The sequence below is a fragment of the Palaemon carinicauda genome, chromosome 13, assembly GCF_036898095.1.
Source record: "Palaemon carinicauda isolate YSFRI2023 chromosome 13, ASM3689809v2, whole genome shotgun sequence".
Taxonomy (NCBI): Eukaryota; Metazoa; Arthropoda; class Malacostraca; order Decapoda; family Palaemonidae; genus Palaemon; species Palaemon carinicauda.
In genome coordinates this window covers 98,480,618-98,504,675 of record NC_090737.1, presented here as the reverse complement: position 1 = coordinate 98,504,675, position 24,058 = coordinate 98,480,618, and the positions used below count along the sequence as shown (strand labels likewise).

The 24,058-nt window shown below is 47.5% G+C and overlaps 1 protein-coding gene across 5 annotated transcripts in view; it reads left to right on the top strand.

The window, feature by feature from the left end:
* Positions 1 to 24,058, top strand: part of LOC137652344 (mannosylglucosyl-3-phosphoglycerate phosphatase) — a 266,291-nt gene that overhangs the window by 26,481 nt on the left and 215,752 nt on the right. The window contains exon 1 of one of the 5 annotated variants that reach the window (XM_068385699.1): positions 33 to 304. The exons of the other annotated variants lie outside the window; for them this stretch is intronic. The gene's annotated coding sequence lies outside the window, so the exon portion shown is untranslated. Of the gene's footprint in view, positions 1 to 32; positions 305 to 24,058 lie in introns of those variants that run through there. 5 annotated transcript variants of the gene reach the window in all.

Genomic DNA, 24,058 nt, shown 5'->3' with positions numbered 1-24,058 from the left:
CTGTATCCTTTTACCATTGTTTATCTATAAATGTCAACTATATTAAAAGCTGTTTTCTCTATGTCCTATCATACATCTGGCAACCGTACCCCAGTCAAGGTTAGCCAACCCTATGACACCATAAGTGGTTCTCAACATTTTCATCATCAGTTGAGTTGTATTTGGTAACTTTGGAGTACCTGTTCATAGAGTGTAGGAAAGTGATTGTAGAGCTCACTGAGACCTCTCAGTCTGTATTAAACTTGAAACCTAAAGATACGATAACCAAAGGCCAGCCCAGCCTAGTGCCAGACTTTTATTGAAGGTAAAGTTTATAGCAGATTTGTATTCTTGAGAAATATAATTCAATCAAATCACGTAGTATTTTAAAACCCATGGTGCGTTGTTTATGTTAATCTGCAGTGCAACTGTATTTCCAGGAGTAGCCTACCACTAAATATTGATTTTACCAAATGTATCCTATCCTAACCCAACTCGCGCCAAGCATCCGTATTTGTTCAGGAACTTTTCCTCCACATCTCAACAACGATACATCATTGTTGCTGTCAAAGAGATACTCAGATTCATTACCTTGGTCCTTCTGATAACCTATTGAATACTGCGAAGTCAACAAAATCTATGTTGAAGTCTTTAAAGGACCATTCAAATGATTAAATTAATTTGTGCTGTAAAAGTAGTAGTTTGGGGTTTAAGCAAAGCTTTTACTACTGGTCCTTTAGTGTTTTGTGATGTAATTTAAGTTTTTATTTTCTATTTTTATATTTTGTCTCATGCAGTTTTTGTTTTAAAATTTCTTTCTTTTCAATGTTATTTTGAATAAAAATGTACTTACTATTGTCTGTTTTCTATATATGGTTGTTGAAGCTCAATTGATTCACTTTCTTTAATATATTCCAGGCAAGATAAAAAGAAATAGTTTAAATCATATATAGTTTTTCAATATTAAACTTACCCAATAATCATGTAGCTGTCAACTCCGTTGCCCGACAGAATTCTACGGAAGGGATACGCCAGCTATCACTATACTAGAAGGGGGTGTACTCACCAGCGCCACCTGTGGCCAGGTACTGCAGTACTTCTTGTTGACACCACCTCAATTTTTCCTCTGTCGTGCTTCCGGCAAGACGTTCTTGGATACGCTTATGATTTTGGAGTATTGTTCACGGTTTTTGGTGAAGTATTTCTCTAAGATTTCAGCTATTCGCTATACTGGAAACTTTCTATTAGCTTAGATAGCTTTTATTTGGTTTTGATTAATGGTTAACGATCTTTTGCTTGATTTGGAATCCCCCTTGACTTGCTCTTTGTTTCAAGATGTCTGACCTTTCACAAGCACCCCATAGACGATGTAGGTCTTGTAATAGGCGTATTCCGAAGGCCTCGGTTGATCCTCACACCGCTTGTTCTGACTGTAGGGAAAGACCCTGTCAGTTGGAAGATCGATGTGAGGAATGCGCCGGACTTTCGGAACTTGAATTTGTTCGATTCCTTAAATATTCAACCAAGTTAGAGAGAGAGAGAGAGTTAGGAGGAGTTCTTCTCGCTCTTCGCTTTTTTCCTCACCTCATGATCCTCAACCTTTTCCTCCCCCTGTAGTGGCTACCCCCGAACCTACTATTTGTGCTCAGCCTGATATGTCAGTTGTTTTGCGTGCCATTCAGGCTTTAGGTGACAAAGTGGAATCGGTGGTTAGTGACCATAAGTCTCTTTTGGCAGACGTCAAAGAACTTAAGGTCAAAAGTGCAGTGGGAGGTGATAGTGCCAGTGCTGTGCCAAGTGCTAGTGTCAGTGCGGTGCCGAGTGCTAGTGTCAGTGTCAGTGTTGTGCGTGAGGGTACTTCTGTGCGTGCCAGTCGTCCTCCCAGTCCGGGACCTCTTGCAAGCTCCCAAGCCCAGGGGAGAAGCAATGTCGAAGGGCAAAAGGGTTCGGCAGGCCTTGATCGGCGCACAGAAGTATCCTCGGTGGTTGCGGGCGTGTCTTACAGAGACCGTCACTCCCACCCGCAGACGATTGAGCCCGTCTTTTACTCGTCTGCAGAAGAAATATCGGGGAGGAAACGCTGGACTCAGGTCTCCAGACCTCTTAAACGTAAAGTCCAGACCTCAAGAGTTCAACAACCCGGATGCAGTCATTGGATTAGCTCTGACTCTCCGCAGTCATCAGGTGACTGTACACCTCCTAAGAGGGGTAAGGCGATACCTCAACAGACCTCATCTTCTGTTAAGGCTTTGCCTCAGCAGACCTTAGCGTCTGCTGATCCCAAGATGACTTTGCTGCAGTCCATGCAGTCGCAGCTTGCGGTCTTAATGCGTGAGTTTCAGGCTGAGAAGGTTGCACCTCCTCCTGCGAGCGCTCCGCCTCACCGCAGTCCAGTCTGCCAGGCGTACGAAGTTGAGGTTCCTCAGGCTACCTTACCACGTTCTGAGTTGCCAGTTACCAGCGGTGTGCAGCAACCTCAGCCTTCCTTAAGGCAACCTCAACAATGGGAGCAGGAGTCTTATGCTTTACTTCCTCCTCTTCCTCTTGCGGTTAGACCATCGAGGCAACAACCTCTTGAGGTACGACAACCTCTTCCATCCATGAGGCAGCCACCTCAGCTCTCGCTGCAGCGACCTCAACTCTCCTCAAGGCGAGAGCCTCAACTCTTAAGGCTAGCACCTCAGGAACCTCAACTCGCGAGACAGGAACTGCGTTCTGCGCAGCCGCTACCTCAACTCTCGCAGCTCACACCTCAGGAACCTCAACTCGTTCCTCAGGAACCTGCTACTGCGCATCCGCAACCCTTGCAGCAAGCGCAACTCTTGAGACAGGAAGCTCATGCTAGGAGTCAGCCACCTCAACCCATGCGCCTACCTTCCTCCACTCTTCTTGATCAGTCTTTGCAGCCTGAACCTCAGGTTTTAACTCAGCAACAGAGACTTGAGGATGAAACCACAAGTGTTTATGCACCCGCTTGTTCAGATTCTGCTGTTCAGCATACCGCTGTTACTTTACCTCTCACTTCGCTACACTCTGGTGATGAGGTTTCTGAGGAGGAAGCTGCGCACCTAGATCCCTCTTCAGACGTGGAGGAACCCAAGTCTTCTCCTCTACCCATTGACTTTCGTAAGGTCCTGGCTCTTTTCAGAGAGGTATACCCGGACCATTTTGTTTCTGCTACCCCCCGCTCTCCTCCATCTGAGTTTTCGCTGGGCATGCAACCGGTTAAGTCAGCCTATACTAAGCTCGTCTTTGCTAGATCCTCTAAGAGAGCTTTAAGAATATTAGGGGATTGGTTGCAGTCCAAACAGCAACTAGGGAAGACTTCCTTTATGTTCCCACCTACTAAGCTCACTTCTAAGGCGGGCGTATGGTATGCCACAGGAGAGGAACCAGGCTTGGGAGTCCCTGCCTCTGCCCAGGCTGATTTCTCAAGTTTGGTCGACTCTCCTCGTAGATCAGCGATGAGGCGCTCTAAGGTCTGCTGGACCTTTTCCGACTTAGACCACTTCTTAAAGGGTGTATTTCGTGCCTTTGAGATTTTCAATTTTCTCGACTGGTGCCTGGGGGCCTTGAGCAAGAAGACCTCCCCTGCGGACAAGGACTCAGCCATGCTTATAATGTCCTGCATGGACAAAGCAATTCGGGATGGATCCGGCGAGCTTGCATCAATGTTTGTTTCAGGAGTTCTTAAGAAAAGGGAGCAACTTTGCTCTTTTCTTTCTTCCAGCATCACACCTTGTCAAAGGTCTCAACTCCTTTTTGCTCCGCTTTCTAAGTTCTTGTTCCCCGAAGAGCTTGTCAAGGATTTGTCTGCGGCCCTGATTCAGAAGGACACTCATGATCTTGTGGCCTCTTCAGCTCGTAAGGCTAAGGTTGCTCCCTCAGTTCCCAGGACTTACCGCACCCCAGTGGCTGATACTCCTGCTACAAGGTTTATTCCGCCCTTTCGTGGCAGAGCCCCCAGCCGAGGAAGCTCCCGTCCAGACTCTTCCAGGAGCAGGTCTAGGAAAGGTCCCAAGACTTCAAAAGGCAAACACTGACTCTCCTCCTCTCCAGACAGCAGTAGGAGCCAGACTCAAGACCTTCTGGCAAGCTTGGGAAAGAAGAGGTGCAGACGCCCAGTCTGTCAGGTGGCTAAGGGAGGGTTACAGGATACCATTCTGCCGCAAACCCCCTCTGACCACTTCTCCCATCAACCTCTCTCCCAACTACAAGGAAAAGGACAAGAGGCTAGCGTTACACCAGGAGGTGTCGCTCCTGTTACAGAAGAAGGCAGTGGTTATAGTCCGGGACCATCAATCCGCGGGCTTCTACAACCGTCTCTTTCTGGTGGCCAAGAAGACAGGAGGTTGGAGACCGGTGCTGGACGTCAGCGCGCTCAATGCTTATGTCACCAAGCAGACGTTCACTATGGAGACGACGAAGTCGGTCCTAGCAGCGGTCAGGCAGGAGGACTGGATGGTCTCGTTGGATCTGAAAGACGCTTACTTTCACGTTCCTATTCATCCAGACTCCCAACCTTTCCTGAGATTCGTTTTTGGAAAGGTTGTGTACCAATTCCAAGCCCTGTGTTTTGGCCTAAGCACAGCTCCTATGGTGTTTACGCATCTGATGAGGAATATTGCAAAATTCCTCCACTTATCGGACATCAGAGTCTCCCTTTATTTAGACGACTGGCTGTTGAGAGCCTCCACGAGTCGTCGCTGTCTGGAGAGTCTCAACTGGACTTTGGACTTGATCAAGGAACTGGGTCTATTAGTCAACTTAGAAAAGTCCCAGCTCATCCCCTCCCAATCCATAGTTTACCTGGGAATGGAGATTCGGAGTCAGGATTTTCGGGCTTTTCCATCGGCCCCAAGGATAAGCCAAGCCCTAGAATGCATCCTGAGCATGCTGAAGAGGAACAGTTGCTCGGTGAGACAGTGGATGAGTCTAACAGGGACCCTGTCATCGTTAGCCCTGTTCGTCGAGTTAGGGAGACTCCACCTCCGCCCTCTCCAATTCCATCTAGCAGCTCATTGGGACAAGGATTTGACGCTCGAAGCAGTCTCTATTCCTGTCAACAAAGAGATGAAGACCACTCTCTTGTGGTGGAAGACCAACCTCCTTCTCAAGGAGGGCCTATCGTTAGCGATTCAGACCCCCAATCTTCATCTCTTCTCGGATGCATCAGACTCTGGCTGGGGCGCGACCTTGAACGGACAGGAATGCTCGGGAACATGGAACAGGGAACAGGAAACGCTCCACATCAACTGCAAGGAGCTGCTGGCAGTTCATATGGCCCTAATGAACTTCAAGTCCCTCCTGCTAGGCAAGGTGGTGGAGGTGAACTCCGACAACACCACAGCCTTGGCTTACATCTCCAAGCAGGGAGGGACCCATTCGAGGAACCTGTACGAGATAGCAAGGGACCTCCTCATTTGGTCAAGAAGTCTAAACCTCACTCTAGTAACGAGGTTCATTCAGGGCAACATGAACGTCTCAGCAGATCGCCTAAGCAGAAAAGATCAAGTCATCCCCACGGAATGGACCCTTCACAAGAGCGTGTGCAACAGACTTTGGACCTTGTGGGGTCAACCTACGATAGATCTGTTTGCCACCTCCATGACCAAGAGGCTTCCGTTGTACTGTTCCCCAGTTCCAGACCCAGCAGCAGTTCATGTGGATGCTTTTCTGCTGAATTGGTCCCATCTCGACCTTTACGCATTCCCACCGTTCAAGATCATCAACAGAGTCATTCAGAAGTTCGTCTCGCACGAAGGGACACGGCTGACGCTGGTTGCTCCCCTTTGGCCTGCAAGAGAATGGTTCACAGAGGTACTACAATGGCTGGTCGACGTTCCCAGGACTCTCCCTCTAAGAGTGGACCTTCTACGTCAACCTCACGTAGACAAGGTACACCCAAACCTCCACGCTCTTCGTCTGACTGCCTTCAGACTGTCGAAAGATTCGCTAGAGCTAGAGGCTTTTCGAAGGAGGCAGCCAGAGCGATTGCCAGAGCAAGGAGGGTATCCACTCGTAGAGTCTACCAATCCAAGTGGGAAGTCTTCCGAAGCTGGTGTAGAGCCAATGCAGTTTCCTCTACCAATACCTCTGTAACCCAAATAGCTGACTTCCTATTACATCTAAGGAATGAGAGATCCCTTTCGGCTCCTACGATTAAAGGGTACAGAAGTATGTTGGCTTCAGTTCTCCGCCACAGAGGTTTGGACCTTTCTTCCAACAAGGACCTTCAAGACATCCTTAAATCTTTCGAGACTTCTAAAGAACGTCGTTTATCCACTCCAGGCTGGAATCTAGACGTAGTCTTAAGGTTCCTTATGTCTCCTAGGTTCGAACCTCTCCAGTCAGCTTCCTTCAAGGACCTTACCCTCAAGACTCTTTTCCTCGTCTGCCTTGCAACAGCTAAGAGAGTTAGTGAGGTTCACGCCTTCAGCAAGAACATTGGGTTCACATCCGAATCTGCAACATGTTCTTTACAGCTCGGATTTTTAGCTAAGAATGAACGTCCTTCACGTCCTTGGCCTAGATCTTTTGAAATTCCTAGCCTTTCCAACATAGTGGGTAACGAGCTAGAAAGAGTTCTTTGCCCTGTCAGAGCTCTGAAATATTATCTTAATAGGTCAAAACCTATACGAGGACAGTCAGAAGCCTTATGGTGTGCAATCAAGAAACCTTCGATGCCCATGTCCAAAAACGGAGTTTCGTATTATATAAGGCTTCTGATTAGAGAAGCCCATTCTCACATGAAGGATGAAGACCTTGCTTTGCTGAAGGTAAGGACCCACGAAGTGAGAGCCGTAGCCACTTCGATGGCCTTTAATAAGAACCGTTCTCTGCAGAGCATTATGGATGCAACTTATTGGAGGAGCAAGTCAGTGTTTGGATCATTTTATCTTAAAGATGTCCAGTCTCTTTACGAGAACTGCTACACCCTGGGACCATTCGTAGCAGCGAGTGCAGTAGTAGGTGAGGGCTCAGCCACTACATTCCCTTAATCCCATAACCTTTTTTAACCTTTCTCTTGAATGCTTTTATTGTTGTTTTTTGGGTTGTTACGGTAGGCTAAGAAGCCTTCCGCATCCTTTTTTGATTTGGCGGGTGGTCAATTCATTCTTGAGAAGCGCCTGGGTTAAAGGTTGTGTAGAGGTCCTTTAGTATGGGTTGCAGCCCTGTATACTTTAGCACCTTAGAGTTGATTCAGCCTCCTAAGAGGAACGCTGCGCTCAGTAAGGAAGACGAACTTATTAAAGGCAGAGTAACGGTTCAAGTCGACTTCCTTACCAGGTACTTATTATTTCATTGTTATTCTGAATAACTGATTATATGAAATACGGGATACTTAGCTATCCTTTAGTCATGTACACTGGTTTTCACCCACCCCCCTGGGTGTGAATCAGCTACATGATTATCGGGTAAGTTTAATATTGAAAAATGTTATTTTCATTAGTAAAATAAATTTTTGAATATACTTACCCGATAATCATGATTTAATTGACCCACCCTTCCTCCCCATAGAGAACCAGTGGACCGAGGAAAAATTGAGGTGGTGTCAACAAGAAGTACTGCAGTACCTGGCCACAGGTGGCGCTGGTGAGTACACCCCCTTCTAGTATAGTGATAGCTGGCGTATCCCTTCCGTAGAATTCTGTCGGGCAACGGAGTTGACAGCTACATGATTATCGGGTAAGTATATTCAAAAATTTATTTTACTAATGAAAATAACATTTCACAAAAACTACAGTTTACACTGTGCCTGTTTGTCTATAATGTGTATTTTCAGTGTATCTGTTCTTGCTCTGAAATATAGCCAAACATTGATTCAAAAGTATTGTCATATATATTATCCTCATTAATGTTTTTTTTTTTTTATTTCCTCTATATTTCTAAGCTTATTTTGCTTTTTAAGCCTTTGTTCTATTTTTCAGTATCCTATTTTCTGGTTCTGGTTTTTCTTTTTTCCTAAGTAATTTCTATCATTGTATCTAGGTTTAAATACAGAACTTCATTGACTGTTTCCACCATCTCCCTTCTTTTTCTTGTATATTGAGGGCAATTATTTTAAATATCTTTTTTTTTTCTTTCATGGTACTGTTAATGTACTGGCTCTTCCATTCTATCTCTTATTTTCATAGAAGGTGCCCTTAAGTCTCCCTGTAATGTAGTATTTGCTGTACTTTTATTGGAACCTAATTTTTCAATATTAATCTTACCCGATGATCATGTAGCTGTCAACTCCGTTGCCTGACAGAAATCTACAGTCGGGATACGCCAGCGATCGCTATACAGGTGGGGGTGTACACAACAGCGCCATCTGTGGTCAGGTACTCAAGTACTTCTTGTCAACAAGACCTCAATTTTTCCTCTGTCGTGCCGCCGGCAAGACCTACATGGATACGCTGTTGATTTTGGAGTCTTTTGTTCACGTTTTGGTGATGTATTTGCTCTGAAATTTAGCCTTCGCTGTACAGGAAGCTTTATCCTTAGCTTAGCAAGCTTTTGGAATTAATTTGATTCATTGGTTAACGATCTTTGCTTTATTTTGGAATTCCCCCTTGACTACCTCTAAAATTCAAGATGTCTGACCATTCCCAAGTTCCTAAATACAGGCAGTGTAGTGTTAGGACTTGTAATAGGCGTCTTCCGAAGGCCTCTATAGATCCTCACACCGTATGTTCCAATTGTAGGGGAAAATCCTGTCAATTGGAAGATCGATGTGGGGAATGTGATGGGCTTTCGGAATTCGATTTTAATGAATTCCTCAGATATACACGTAGGTTAGAGAAGGAGAGAGATAGGAGGAGTTCTTCTCGCTCTGTGGATTTTTCCTCTCCCCATGCCCCTCAACCTTTTCCTTCCCCTGTGGTGGTGACTCCCGAACCTGCTACGAGTGCTCAGCCTGCAATGGCTGATATGTTGCGTGCCATTCAGGCTCTCGGTGATAAGGTGGAGTCGTTGGTTAGTGACCGCAATCAGCTCTTGGCAGATGTCAGAGAGCTGAAAGCGAAGAGTGCAGTGGGAAGTGTTAGTGCTAGTGCTGTGCATAGTGTCAGTGTCAGTGTTGCGCATGAGGGTACATCTGTGCGTGCCAGTCGTCCTCCCAGTCCGGGACCTCTTGCAAGCTCCCAAGCCCAGGGGAGAAGCAATGTCGAAGGACCAAAGGGTTCGGCAGGCCTTGATCGGCGCACGGATGTATCCTCAGTGGTTGCGGACGCATCTGCTAAGGATCGTCCCTTCCACTCCCAGACGAATGAGCCCTTACATTCCTCGTCTGTGGAAGAGGTTTCCAGGAGGAAACGGTGGACCAAGGTCTCACGACCGCTCAAACGCAAGGTCCCTTCCGAGCTAGTCCAACGGCCCAGGTGTAGCCACTGGGTCAGTTCGGACTCGCCACAGTCATCTGATGACTGCACACCTCCCAAGAGAGGTAGAGTGGTCCCTCAACAGGCCTCTGCTCCGTCTGTTGTTGCTCCAGCCACAGTAGACCCTAAGTGGTCCATGCTGCAGACTATGCAGTCTCAGCTTGCGGCTTTTATGCAGGAGTATCATGCCGAGAAGGTTAACACCTCTCCTGTTAACCTACAACCCGCAGAGGTTGTGCGCTCAGCAGATACTGCGGCTGCCTGCTCCCACACCCCACCTGTGAGAGCTCCTCCACCGATGCGCAGTCCTCACTGCCAGACGCATGTTCTTGCTGCACCATCTGCTAACATGCGTGAGCTGCCGCATCAGGAGTTGCCGGGTTCCAGCACTATGCGGCATTCTCCTCAGCCCATGCAGCATGCTCTGCAGACCTTACAGCATGCTCCGCATACCATGCAGCATGAGCCGCATACCATGCAGCATGAGCCGCATACCATGCAGCATGAGCCGCATGCCTTACCTCATGCTCTGCATACCATACCGCATGCTCCTCAGCCCACCGCAGACCCTCCCACACACCGGCCCTCTGCTTTTGTTGTTGCCAGCTCGCAGTCTGTCCAGCAGAGGCATGATGATGGATCCGCAGGTACGCATGCACCCGTTCTGCAGGATTCAGCCGCTCAGCTTGCTGCTCTGCCTTTGCCACTCACAACTCAACTTTCGGATGAGGATGTATCGGAGGATGAAGCTGCTCATCTGGATGATCCTCACTCTGATGTTGAAGGACCCAAGTCTTCGCCACCCTCCTTAGACTTTCGCAAAGTCCTTGCTTTGTTCAGAGAAAGGTGGTGGAGGTGAATGAGGGTTATGGGGGACTGGTTGCATTCCAAGAAGCAACTGGGAAGGACCTCTTTTGTGTTTCCTCCTCCCAAGCTGGCTTCTAAGTCGAGCGTCTGGTATGCCACGGGAGAGGAACCTGGCTTGGGGGTTCCTGCCTCTGCCCAGGCCGACTTCTCAAGTCTGGTTGACTCTCCCCGCAGGTTGGCTATGAGTCGTTCGAAGATCTGCTGGTCACTTTCCGATCTTGATCATATGTTGAAGGGAGTCTTTCGTGCCTTCGAGATATTCAACTTCCTCGATTGGTGTTTGGGAGCCTTAAGCAGGAAGACTTCCCCTTCTGACAAGGACTCGGCCATGCTGATCATGTCCAGCATGGACAAGGCAATACGGGATGGGTCTGGTGAACTTGCGGCTTCATATGTATCAGGGGTCCTCAAGAAGAGAGAACATCTGTGCTCCTTCTTATCTGCTGGTATCACTCCTTCCCAGAAGTCAGAGCTGCTGTTTGCTCCTCTCTCCAAGTGTTTGTTTCCGGAGGAGTTGATTAAGGGGATGGCTGCCTCTCTTATCCAGAAGGATACGCATGACCTCATGGCTTCTTCTGCACGTAAGGCTAAAACCTTACCTTCCGTGCCTAGACCCTTCCGCCCTTTAGCAGCTGATACACCTGCTTCTAGGTTCTTCCCGCCCTTTCGTGGCAGAACCTCCAGCAGAGGAGGTACCCGTGCAGACAGTCACCGTGGCAAGTCCAAGAAGGGTTCCAAGTCCGCAAAAGGCAAGTTTTGACTGCCTTCCTCTCCAGACAGCAGTAGGAGCCAGACTCAAGACCTTCTGGCAAGCTTGGGAGAGCAGAGGTGCAGACGCTCAGTCTGTGAAGTGGCTAAGGGAGGGATACAGAATTCCGTTCTGCCTCAATCCCCCTCTAACTACATCTCCCATCAACCTCTCTCCCAACTACAAGGAGAAGGACAAGAGGCTAGCGTTGCAACAAGAGGTGTCGCTCTTGCTACAAAAGGAAGCAGTGGTCATAGTCCGGGATCATCAATCCCCGGGCTTTTACAACCGTCTCTTCCTTGTAGCCAAGAAGACAGGAGGTTGGAGACCGGTGCTGGACGTCAGTGCTCTCAATGCTTATGTCACCAAGCAGACGTTCACGATGGAGACGACGAAGTCGGTCCTAGCAGCGGTCAGGCAGGAGGACTGGATGGTCTCGTTAGACCTGAAAGACGCATACTTTCACGTCCCCATCCATCCAGACTCCCAACCTTTCCTAAGATTCGTCTTTGGAAAGGTTGTGTACCAGTTCCAAGCCCTGTGCTTTGGCCTAAGCACGGCACCTCTTGTGTTTACGAGACTGATGAGGAATATTGCGAAATTCCTTCACTTGGCAGACATCAGAGCCTCCCTCTATTTAGACGACTGGCTTTTAAGAGCTCCCACAAGTCGTCGCTGTCTGGAGAATCTCAGATGGACTATGGATCTGACCAAGGAACTGGGCCTCCTGGTCAATTTAGAGAAGTCCCAGCTCGTCCCATCCCAGACCATTGTTTACCTGGGTATGGAGATTCAGAGTCGAGCTTTTCGGGCTTTTCCGTCGGCCCCAAGGATCAACCAAGCCCTAGAGTGCATCCTGAGCATGCTGAGAAGGAACCGATGCTCAGTCAGGCAGTGGATGAGTCTAACAGGGACACTTTTATCGCTGGCCATGTTCATCGAGTTAGGGAGACTCCACCTCCGCCCCCTTCAGTATCATCTTGCTGCTCACTGGATAAAGGACATGACGCTAGAGACGGTCTCAGTTCCTGTTTCCGAAGAGATGAGGTCTACTCTAACGTGGTGGAAGAACAGCATTCTTCTCAAGGAAGGTCTTTCGTTAGCTGTTCAGACCCCCGACCACCGTCTCTTCTCGGACGCATCAGACTCGGGCTGGGGTGCGACATTGGACGGACAGGAATGCTCGGGAAGATGGAATCAGGAGCAAAGGACACTTCACATCAATTGCAAGGAGTTGTTGGCGGTTCATCTGGCCTTAATAAACTTCAAGTCCCTCCAGCTAAACAAGGTGGTGGAGGTGAACTCCGACAACACCACAGCCTTGGCTTACATCTCCAAGCAGGGGGGGACTCATTCGAGGAAGTTGTTCGAGATCGCAAGGGACCTCCTCATTTGGTCAAAAGATCGAAGGCTCACGCTGGTAACGAGGTTCATTCAGGGCGATATGAATGTCATGGCAGATCGCCTCAGCCGGAAGGGTCAGGTCATCCCCACAGAGTGGACCCTTCACAAGAATGTTTGCAGCAGACTTTGGACCCTGTGGGGTCAGCCAACCATAGATCTGTTCGCTACCTCGATGACCAAGAGGCTCCCATTGTATTGTTCTCCGATTCCAGACCCAGCAGCAGTTCACGTGGATGCCTTTCTGCTGGATTGGTCCCATCTCGACTTGTATGCATTCCCGCCGTTCAAGATTGTCAACAGGGTACTTCAGAAGTTCGCCTCTCACAAAGGGACACGGCTGACGTTGGTTGCTCCCCTCTGGCCCGCGAGAGAATGGTTCACAGAGGTACTGCAATGGCTGGTCGACGTTCCCAGGACTCTCCCTCTAAGAGTGGACCTTCTGCGTCAACCTCACGTAAAGAAGGTACACCCAAACCTCCACGCTCTTCGTCTGACTGCCTTCAGACTATCGAAAGACTCTCAAGAGCTAGAGGCTTTTCGAAGGAGGCAGCCAGAGCGATTGCCAGAGCAAGGAGGACATCCACTCTCAGAGTCTATCAATCTAAATGGGAAGTCTTCCGAAGCTGGTGCAAGGCCAATGCAGTTTCCTCAACCAGTACCACTGTAACCCAGATTGCTGACTTCCTGTTACATCTAAGGAACGTTAGATCCCTATCAGCTCCTACGATCAAGGGTTACAGAAGTATGTTGGCAGCGGTTTTCCGCCACAGAGGCTTGGATCTTTCCACCAACAAAGATCTACAGGACCTCCTTAGGTCTTTTGAGACCTCAAAGGAACGTCGGTTGTCCACTCCAGGCTGGAATCTAGACGTAGTCCTAAGGTTCCTTATGTCATCTAGATTTGAACCGCTCCAATCAGCCTCTTTTAAGGACCTCACATTAAAAACTCTTTTCCTCGTATGCCTAGCAACAGCTAAAAGAGTAAGTGAGATCCACGCCTTCAGCAGGAACATAGGTTTCACATCTGAAACGGCTACATGTTCCTTGCAGCTCGGTTTTTTGGCTAAAAACGAGCTTCCTTCACGTCCTTGGCCTAAATCGTTCGAGATCCCTAGCCTGTCCAACTTGGTGGGTAACGAACTGGAGAGAGTACTTTGCCCAGTCAGAGCTCTTAGGTACTATCTAAAAAGGTCTAAACCCTTACGAGGACAATCGGAAGCCTTATGGTGTGCTGTTAAGAAGCCTTCACTACCAATGTCTAAGAACGCAGTTTCTTACTACATCAGGCTTCTGATTAGAGAAGCTCATTCTCATATGAAGGAAGAAGACCTTGCTTTGCTGAAGGTAAGGACACATGAAGTGAGAGCTGTGGCTACTTCAGTGGCCTTCAAACAGAACCGTTCTCTGCAGAGTGTTATGGATGCAACCTATTGGAGAAGCAAGTCAGTGTTCGCATCATTCTATCTCAAAGATGTCCAGTCTCTTTACGAGAACTGCTACACCCTGGGACCATTCGTAGCAGCGAGTGCAGTAGTAGGTGAGGGCTCAGCCACTACATTCCCATAATCCCATAACCTTTTTTAACCTTTCTCTTGAATACTTTTTATTGTTGTTTTTGGGTTGTACGGTCGGCTAAGAAGCCTTCCACATCCTGGTTGATTTGGCGGGTGGTCAATTCTTTCTTGAGAAGCGCCTAGGTTAGAGGTTGTGATGAGGTCCTTTAGTATGGGTTGCAGCCCTTTATACTTCAGCACCTAAGAGTTGTTCAGCATCCTAAGAGGACCGCTACGCTCAGTAAGGAAGACGTACTTAATAAAGGCAGAGTAATGGTTCAAGTCGACTTCCTTACCAGGTACTTATTTATTTTATATTGTTATTTTGAATAACTAATAAAATGTAATACGGGATACTTAGCTTCTTTGTTAACATGTATGCTGGTCTCCACCCACCACCCTGGGTGTGAATCAGCTACATGATCATCGGGTAAGATTAATATTGAAAAATGTTATTTTCATCAGTAAAATAAATTTTTGAATATACTTACCCGATGATCATGATTTAAAGGACCCGCCCTTCCTCCCCATAGAGAACCAGTGGACCGAGGAGAAAATTGAGGTCTTGTTGACAAGAAGTACTTGAGTACCTGACCACAGATGGCGCTGTTGTGTACACCCCCACCTGTATAGCGATCGCTGGCGTATCCCGACCGTAGATTTCTGTCGGGCAACGGAGTTGACAGCTACATGATCATCGGGTAAGTATATTCAAAAATTTATTTTACTAATGAAAATAACATATTTTCATATCCAGTACAGTATACACTATTTTTTATCCTTTGTAGCTTCTGTATTTCAGTTTCTTTCAATTTTATAATATTTGATCCATACAAAATAGATGGTAATGCAATGCATTTTTAAAATGTTTCTCCCTTTAGCACTTTATTACTGCACAACTTTCAGTACAGTAATTATATATGTTAGGTTTCCTAGTTTTTTAACTTTTTCTATCATTTTATTTTACTGTTTTGAATATGTTCCTCTTACTGTCTAGTTTAATTCCTAAGTAAGTTATTTGTTCTTACACAGATACAAACCCTCATCCATTACATAGGAGTATGATTTCAGTGAAGCTGGAAACTTGGCTGTTAAGATTTTATAACTAGGTGTCGTTAGTTACAGGCTGGTGGCGGGGAAGCCTACCCCCACTGGCTCACTGAGTACAGTTGCCACTTTGAATTCAGCCTCCAAGGTGTACAGATGTACTTTCATTGCGATTAAACTTGGCTAATAGCTTTTCTTTTCAGTGTGACTGGTTTCTTTTGATAATGGCGAAACCATGTGTGAGTATGCGGTCCTAGCTTTGCATTGGTGGCGTAGTGATGGAACGTTTATGAGTAGGAGCTCAGTGGATCTCCATTCATTGTGTCCTTTTTGCTGAGGACTGGAGTCATCGCCATGCAAGGAATGTAAATTGTGGCTGTTTTCACAATGGCTTGATTATACCAAGAGAAGGAAAAAGAAAGCTAAGCAAGATGCTTCTCCCCCAAAGGTCTTTCTTAAAGACGAAGGGTTCCGGTAAACCTCTCTCTCCACCTAGTTTAATATTATACGCCTCACTGAGGCTAAGAGGAGTGAAAACCCTCACTACTAAGGGGATCAGCCTTCCGGAGAAGGTTCTCACACCCTCCTACTTCAAAGATTGGCCTTCTAGAACATCTTGTCCAGGACAATAGATTAGGTATGCTCGTCCGCCCTCGCTGGTGTACTGTCATCTCTAGTGTGCATGCCTCTGTTAAAGTCATAACACAAGAGAGCACTTCCTTGGTGCTTAAAGCTGCATTGGTTGGCAGCCAACGATGACCAAAACCAGTTAGTCCCAGTAGCATGGGAAGTGAGGGAGGACCTGTACTGGTGGTTAGGAAATAACTGTCGTCTAAAGGGAACATTCCTAGAATGCTCACCTCCGGAGATGCTTCAATTCTCAGATACAATTTGAAAGATTGTGGAGGTCATCTATGATGATAGATAGGGGCAAGAGTTTGGTCAGAGGAAGGAAAAAATTTTGCATACCAACATTCTAGAGCTGAGGGCAACTCTTCTAGCTTTGCGTCCCTTTTAGCAACTCTTAGTAGGCCACTTGCTAGTGTTTATGAGAGACGACATGATTGTAGTGGACTACATCAACAGGCAAGGAGGAATAGCCTGTCACAACCTCTGCGTGTTAGTTAAACAAGCTCACTTGTGTGCAGCAGAGAATACAATACATTAGTCCTGTCGGCAAGGCGCATCCCGCCCAAGAAGAATGTCATTGTCAACAAACTCGGTCGCCAGGGGCAGGTGTTGGGTGCAGAGTTGTCTTTTCATCCTCAAGTGGCAAAAATTCTCTTGAATTTATGGGGCTCTTCAGTAATAGACCTGCTTGTAATGAGCCTCAACAGGAAGCTCCCTATCTGTGCCTCACTAGTACCTGATAAGGCTCACCACTAGAGAGTTATTGGGTCCTTTGACTGACCAGACGTACTAAGTTGGATCCCTCTCTCTGGTTACGGCTCATTTTGTCTTTGTCCACACATACACCAAATAGTTGATATATTCTTACCACTTTCTCCTCTGTCCTCATACACCTGACAACACTGAGCTGTTTCGTAACTGGAATACAAACCTACGCTATTTATTAGAGGTTATTACTTTTAGCAAACCTGAAAGGACGAGCCATTGAAATTTTAGCAAGGGTTAACTACCCATTCTGCTAGTTAGGGGCACTAGGGGGTTAGCTTGCTACCGCTCCCACTCACACACTGGTGATTTAGCTCACTTTGCTTTTGGCTCAGATGGTGTATGGTCGTTGCTGTTCTTCATCCTTCGTCTATTTTTGGACTGCCATTAATTGCTTTTGTCTGTGCTTTCTCTTTGATTAGCGTGTGTGTATTGACTTCTGCGACCATGCGTACTTGGACTGGACTTGAACGTTGGCCCTGCGGAACCATGTCAGCCGTGGACACCGATCGCCACACCTTTTATCCTGCCTGCAGAGGTCAACGTTGTGATAGTAATAACAAATGTAGTGAGTGTCGCGAGTAGTCTGCCTCCCAATGGGAAAGGTTTGGGCGATGGCGGAAGAAGAAGTCAAAGCGGATATTTCTCTTTCGAAGGTTTCTTCGAAAGGGGAAAACCCAAGACCTCTTCTTCCGCTTCCCGACCTACCTCCGAAGCTCCTGCTTGTTCGGTCTTTTCCGGGAGACCGTCGAGTAATAGCGTCAATCCTTTAATTTATGGCCAACCCTGGTCCTCAAGAGATGGTGTTGCTTCCCTTAGCAAAGCGGCCCCACCTCTCCCCCTGGGTGGGGCCTTGTCTCTGTCTCCTATTTTACAGGTGTGATCATCCATGGGGCTTCCAGGTCCGCCCTCCAAGGACTCCTTGCTGCGGTTCATCATTCGTGGTGCTAGTGCGCAGCAGTCGTCGACTTTTGAGTTAGATCCACTGTTGTTTGTCGACGTTGTAGTGTCTGAGGCGTCTTCTGTGGCTGCTGCCAATGCCCTTGCACCTTCGGATTCTTCAGCTGTTGCTGCCGACTCTGTTCCCCCCGTTCCTGTTCAGCCTTCGAGGGGGAACTAAGTCTTTCTTCTCTCTCTCCTGTGAGTGTTTTTCCTCCTCGGGGAAGTTCATTCACATAAACTCCTGCGGATTGCTGCTTCTAAAGTTCCTTGCTGATCTCCCGTGCCCTAAAGGGCATCTTCAATGCAGAGCTCGCCCTCCGCTTCGCCTTAAATGTGGCCCTTCACTATCAGTGAAAAGGCGCCTCTTCGGCTCTTCAGCCTCATCTTCGCAGCCGTCTCCAGCAGAGGAGCCTCCGCTTCAGTCGTCTTCCAGCTCTTGACCTTCGCCCGTTCCTGGACCTTCTCCTGACTACGCTGCCGCTAGTCCTCGGACTTCGGCCCGGGACTCTTCTGTGGATTGTTCGCGATCCCCGTTGGAGGATGTTTGCTCTTCCAAAAGGCACATCCCTGTTCCAGATCATTCTTCATGCCGACCTACTGACCTGCCTTCTCCGTTCCTGTCTCCTGTTCATCATCTACCTGCTCATGTTGCCCCTCTTAAGCGTTTAGCTGCGCGCCAATGCTCTCCAGCGCACCAGTGCCCTTCAGTCCACCAGTGCTCACCAGCATCACGTCAACGCCCTCCACCACTTAAACACTTCCCAGAGCGTCATCACTCTCCAGCGCGTCAGCGCTCTTCGCTGCATCAACACTCACCTGGTCGTCAGCGCCTTTCAATGCCCCAGCAATCTCCTGATCATCGGCGCTCTCTAGCGCATTCTCGCCATTCCAAGGACCAGCGTTTGCCAGCTTGCTAGCGCGCCTTTGCTCGCCAGGGCAACAGTGCGCTCTCCAACTCGTCAGTGCTCCCTTGCGCTCTCATGCGCAGCGGCGTTCTCCTGCGTATCAGCGTGCTCCTCCTCACAAGCGCTCTCCTGCGCGCCAGCACTCTCCTGCGCGCCAGTGCTCTCCTGCGCGCCAGTGCTCTCCTGCGCGCCAGTGCTCTCCTGCGCGCCAGTGCTCTCCTGCGCACCAACGCTCTCCTGCGCACCAGCGCTCTCTTGCGCACCAGTGCTCTCCTGTGCGCCAGCACTCTCCGGATCACCAGCGCTCACCTGCGCACTCACGTTTACCTGCGCAGCACCTTACTGCATGCCATCACACTCCTGCGCGCAAGCGCTCTCTGGCTCGCCAGCGCTCTCCTGTGCACTTGCGCCATACCTCAGAGCAGGTTCTCTTGGCTTCAAAACACCAAGAGGCAAAAGGAACTTCACAATAGAGATTGGGACAGGTCACAGTCGCCCCATTCCCTCCCACCGAGGAAAGGGAAAGGAGGCTCCACAGAAGGGTTCAGGATTCCGAAGATTCGATCATCAAAGCGGACCCACCACCGCAAACATCATTAGAGACTCCTCACAGCGAACCTTCGGTCCCTTTCCCTTCAGGGGATCTTCCTGACAGTGCATCAGTCAGCAAGCAGCTTTGGTTTAGTGCCATGGTCAGAGCATTAGTGCAAGCCTTAGGGCCTGCCATGTCATCTCGCTCTTCAGTGACCTCCCATCCAACTGCATCAGCAGACCTACTGCGAGGAACCTTGACTTATTCTCCCCTGAAGAGGAAAAGAGGAGTCTCAGACGCAGTTACATCCCCTAGGGTGAAACTAATTCCTGTTAGGCCTTCGAGGGCTGTTCTTCCTGTCTCTTTTTCCGGACACTCTCTTACCTCACCTCTGCCAAGGGAGTCGCGCGAGGCTCGAACTTCCTCCCTTCCACCATCGGAGGAAGTTTCTCCTCGCACAGAGAGTTCTCCACCACCGACGGAAGTCAGGAGGGACAATCCCATCCGGCCTTCGATGCTTGAGTCTTACCTCCTTCCTCGTAAGGAATCAGAGGACTCAAAGACTCTCCCAAAGTCCTCTTCAAGGACCTCCAGGACTACAGGAACCACTAGTCACTCCAAGGATGCCCGCGACCAACCCCGAGAGGAGCTCTCTAGGGTGGAAGAAGGAGATTTTGCTGCTAGTTCCACTTCGGAGAGGGAGCAGAAAGAGTCAGAACATGCATTCTGGCAAGTTCTGACTTATTAAGGTACTCACGGGTTTACTGACCCGGAGATAACCCCCACGATAGGGCAAAGACACAGTCTTAGACCGTGTCTTTGGCACTCAGAAGCACTCTTAAGACCAATGCAGCCTTGCCCTGGTCTCAAGGTCTAAAGGGTGCCTGGGCTAAGATCGCCCAACAGCTCTCCGAGCTCTCCTCCTCCCAACGTGCCGGCTCTACCGCCAAGCTTCTCCCACCTCCTCGCGTCCAGCAGAGGAGATATTTTGAGATCTTGGACAAGCCTTGTCCAGCTCATCCTCTCCATCACTCTCTGGAAGAGCTCACCAAGGAAGTCTCTCTAGAGAGGCTCTCCAGCTGTCAGGTGTGGTTCTCGGCATCTGAGATCCTCAACCAAGAGATGGTTATGAAGTATGCCATGCAGGCTACTTCATGGCTTGATCTGTGGTTGGAGACCCTGGTAATCCTGGTTCGAGCCGAGGATTTCTCCAAGGAACTCACCAGGAAAGCGATGGAAACTTTCCTTCTCTCAGGCACTCACACCATCAAGTTTCTTGCCCATCAAGTCTCGAACTTATGGGCGAACACCATTCTGAAACGTTAAGATTCGGTGTCTGAGAGATTCCATCTGCAGGTCTCGAATGCCAAAATTGCTAGGCTCAGGAACTCCTCTTTAGAGGGATCCTCTCTGTTTGAGCAAAAGGACGTGGAACATGCTGCTGAGAGATGGAGGAAGTCCCACCAGGACTCCCTCCTCCATAGGGCTTTCACATCCAAGCCGTGTGAACCACCAGCTCCTCAGCAGTCCCGTCTAACGAAGATCATGACAAACAAGACACCAGTGGAGACAGTGGTGTCTAAAAAGCCCTTTCCGACCAAAGATGGGAAAGGCACCAAGTCCTCCAGGGGAGGAAAATTTCCTAGAGGGAGCGGCCGAGTCCACTAACGCAACTAAAGGCATTCTCCCCGCTTGTTCACCAGTGGGGGGATGCTTTAGTGGTTTGCGGACTGTGGCCAGCGGTAGCACCCGAACTGCCTAGTGTCCGAATATCGACCACACCCCAATGTTTACTACACAAAAAGGTAAAATGGCGGAATACCCAAAAATCTAGGTAACAGGTCAAGAGAACGGAGCCCTGGGCACCACCCCTTGATTTTTTACTGGGCAAGGGGAATCAGCTAAAAATGTAATTGCATTATATTATTCAGAGATAAGCCGTTTTCAGTTTAAGTAAAGAAAATTATTTTTAAATATAAAACTTACCCGCTGGTTAAATAAGAATGGCTAAAGTCCCTGGACGCCCCGGCAGAAAATTCAAAATCTCGCGCGGCTTATCGCAGATATGCCACGTGTACACTAGCGCCCTCGCGGTACTACAGGTAGAACTATACCAAACCACTTCAGATTTTCTCTGCCGTCCGTAGCTGGCTGTACTATTGGAAATTCTCTCTCGTTTTCTTACTCTGTTTGGACGTTATTTGGTGATGTATTAATGTTTTTGAGTTTGGGCTTTCGCTTATTTGTTTTATTTGATGTGTGATCACGTATTTATAACTTTAAAGGTAGGATTAGAAGGTTTTTTTAACCTATTTTAAACCTCACGAAAGCATAAGGGCGGTATGTAATCATCTCGTCCATTGATGACGTCACAGCCTTATCCATAGGCCAAAAGTCTGTCTTGCTTTTTCACAAAGAATGAATTCTTTCTTTTGAAGTATTAAGTTATAAATTAAATTAAAGGATTGTTATTTTAAGAAAATTTTATCCATTTAATAGTTTTTCTTTAGATAATCTACGATCTGTTTGCTAAGATTAACTAGCGTTCAGTTTATTTTTGTTACGCAGTTGTCAGTATCGTTACAATATTACAATATTTTGTAGCGATTTTTATGAATAGTACATTCTTCTTACATCTCAAGTTTTTAAGTTGTACTATATAAAAGGAACATTTTATTTTGCAATTAATTGGTCCTTTCAGTATTTTTCCTTAGTCAGAGATTAAAGGAAGTTACTGTTCAGTTAATGTTTATACGATGCAGTATTCTTTACAATCGATGTAGCGCACGATTCTATGTATCGTTGTTTACTTGGTGGTTTTTGGAATACTAAAATTGTTCGTATATTAATTGTAGATGTTCCAATGGGTACGGGTGATAATTCGCCTTTTATTGGAACCCCTTAATTTAAGGGTTTATTTTAATTTATAAATATATCTATTAAGGTAATATTTGATATTTACTATTTTGTTGCATTTATTTGGGATTCAGTGACTTTTGCATTCCCATTCAAACCATTGACAGAATTACAAGTCTCGCTCTACAAAGTTCATTTCGTTTGAGAGAGCGTATACTTTGGTTTTCAGATAATTGTGAAAATATCTTTTTACCAAAGAGTAAAATGCAAATTTTTTAGTGCTAAATTAGGCAGTGGAGAGTGCTTCTATTCGAACCTGTCGTTATCCTACCCTTAGACCTCTGTCAAGCTCCCGGACCCATGTGAGAAGTTAAGTCGAACGGCGAAAGGAATCGAGAGGGTAGCTAGGCGTTACAGTCTTTTAAGACCCGAAGAGAAGTCCTCTTGAGCGTTCTCTGTCAATCCCCAGAACGCTAACCCTCGCTATAGATAAGGCGAGGTATTAGTGTTTTCAAACATTATAGGTGCGCTTCAGGCGCTAAGCTGAAAACAAAATTAGATTCGTTCTGCGTGTGTTACGTTTCATGCGGCGCGGACGTAGTGCCGCCGCGTCCACCTGATGGGTGTCGTCTCCCGACAGTGGGAATCGCTGTGGGATCAACGAAGGTAATGCTACATACGTTTCGCCTAAGGTTGATCCTTGATCTTTGCTGTTAGACATGAAACAGCAACTATCTTCGTTTATGCAGTCTTATCAGCCTGCCGTTGGCAGTGTGGTTGGATGTCACGATTCCGGTCTTTGACGCGGTCGCACAGGCGACGTGTCTTTAACGGTAATGACTCGTTGTCGCACAGGCGGCCTACCAGCCGCAATGTTCAACGGTGGGAGAAGGTGGATGCATCACTTCGACTACCTGCTCAACGCCAACCTACCGCTCATAGGGCCTAGTATCAGTCTATTCAGGCGCGCCGACATTCGCCAGGCAGCAGAGCATGCTACCAAGCGATATGACAGACAGCAGAGCCGGGGAAGCGTCAGCGGAACAATGCGTCAACGGAAGCGGAACGTCAACGGAGCAGAGCGTCAGCGTCAGTGTGGACGCTTCAGCGTCAGTGTGGACACTTCAGCGTCAGTATGGACACTTCGCTACCTTGGACAATAGACTTTGATGTCTGCCTGACCATGACCGTCTAGCGTTGAGTCATTGTTGCTTCAGGCGCTATATTAAGAAATAAATCTTAACTAGAAAGATATTATATTCTTGGGAGAACTAGAATTAAAACCTCTAAGCATTGAGGTCTGAATTCAGAATCCTAAGGAGTGGATTCCTAGGAATCAAGACTTCTCTTCCTAGGATAGAGGTTCCGACTTCAGAGTTTTCCCTAGTTGCGTTGATGGTATCTCTATTTATTTTATTTTTATTACTAGCTAGGCTACAACCCTAGTTGAGAAAGCAGGATACTTTAACCCAAAGGGCTCCTATAGGGAAAGATGGCTCAGTAAGGAAATAAGAAAATAAATAAATTAATAAATTAACATTAAATCATTCTCAGAAAAGTAACGAACCTTACTGTAGAGTTTGATGGAGCGCCTGCAGCTGCAACAGCAGGAAGTGCATTAATGCCTTTATGAGAATAGAGCGTAAGAGTATATCTCCCACCACGGGCAGATCTTTTATGATTTAATGTATTATGTTTTAAAACGCACTTGTTTAGTGACTCGTAAACATAGCACAGTGCACTAGAGGAGGTGTTTGTTCGTGTTTGTCTTACTCCTAGCCCTACGCCTCTTCCTTACTTTCCAACCCCTGGGAGAAGGAAGGTCGGTAGGCTGAGGTACATCGCGGATCTTGTGCGTTAAACGTATGTTCCGCCGAGCGATCCTGTTGATGCAGTCCAAGACGTTCCCTCTCCGCTTTCTAATGATGAAGTAAAGCTCTTTTCTTCGCCTACGATTGTCAAACTATGACGTCACAACCATGTGACATAGTCTCTTGAGAAGAGCGAAGTTTGAATGTCTTGAAGCGATCAGTTCGTCATCGCTATGGCATCACGGATCTTGTAACTTTTTCCTGCGTAATTGGACGCAGTTCCCTGACGAGGATGACATTCTACATTTTCTCTTTCTACTAGACTAGGAAATTACTCGTCATGTACGCACGCGAACAGAACTTACCCTCGCAGCAGGCGTGTCGCGATGCTTAAACTGGAAGCAATCGAGAGTGTTTTTCTTCCACGAGAGAAGCGGAAGTCAGACAAGTCGCATACAATCCTAGTTCTTCCTCTGGAATCTTACGCACTTTCAGGGAGGAAAGAGTTTGTCCTCGTCGAAGGACGCAAAACCTAGACTTGGTAGTTATCAATCAATACGTCTAAGACCTTTCAGGAATCGTATGTTTTCTAATAACTTATCCTGCAGTAACTGATGTTCGCCGGAAGTTTTTCTTTTCGAAAGAAGGCGACGT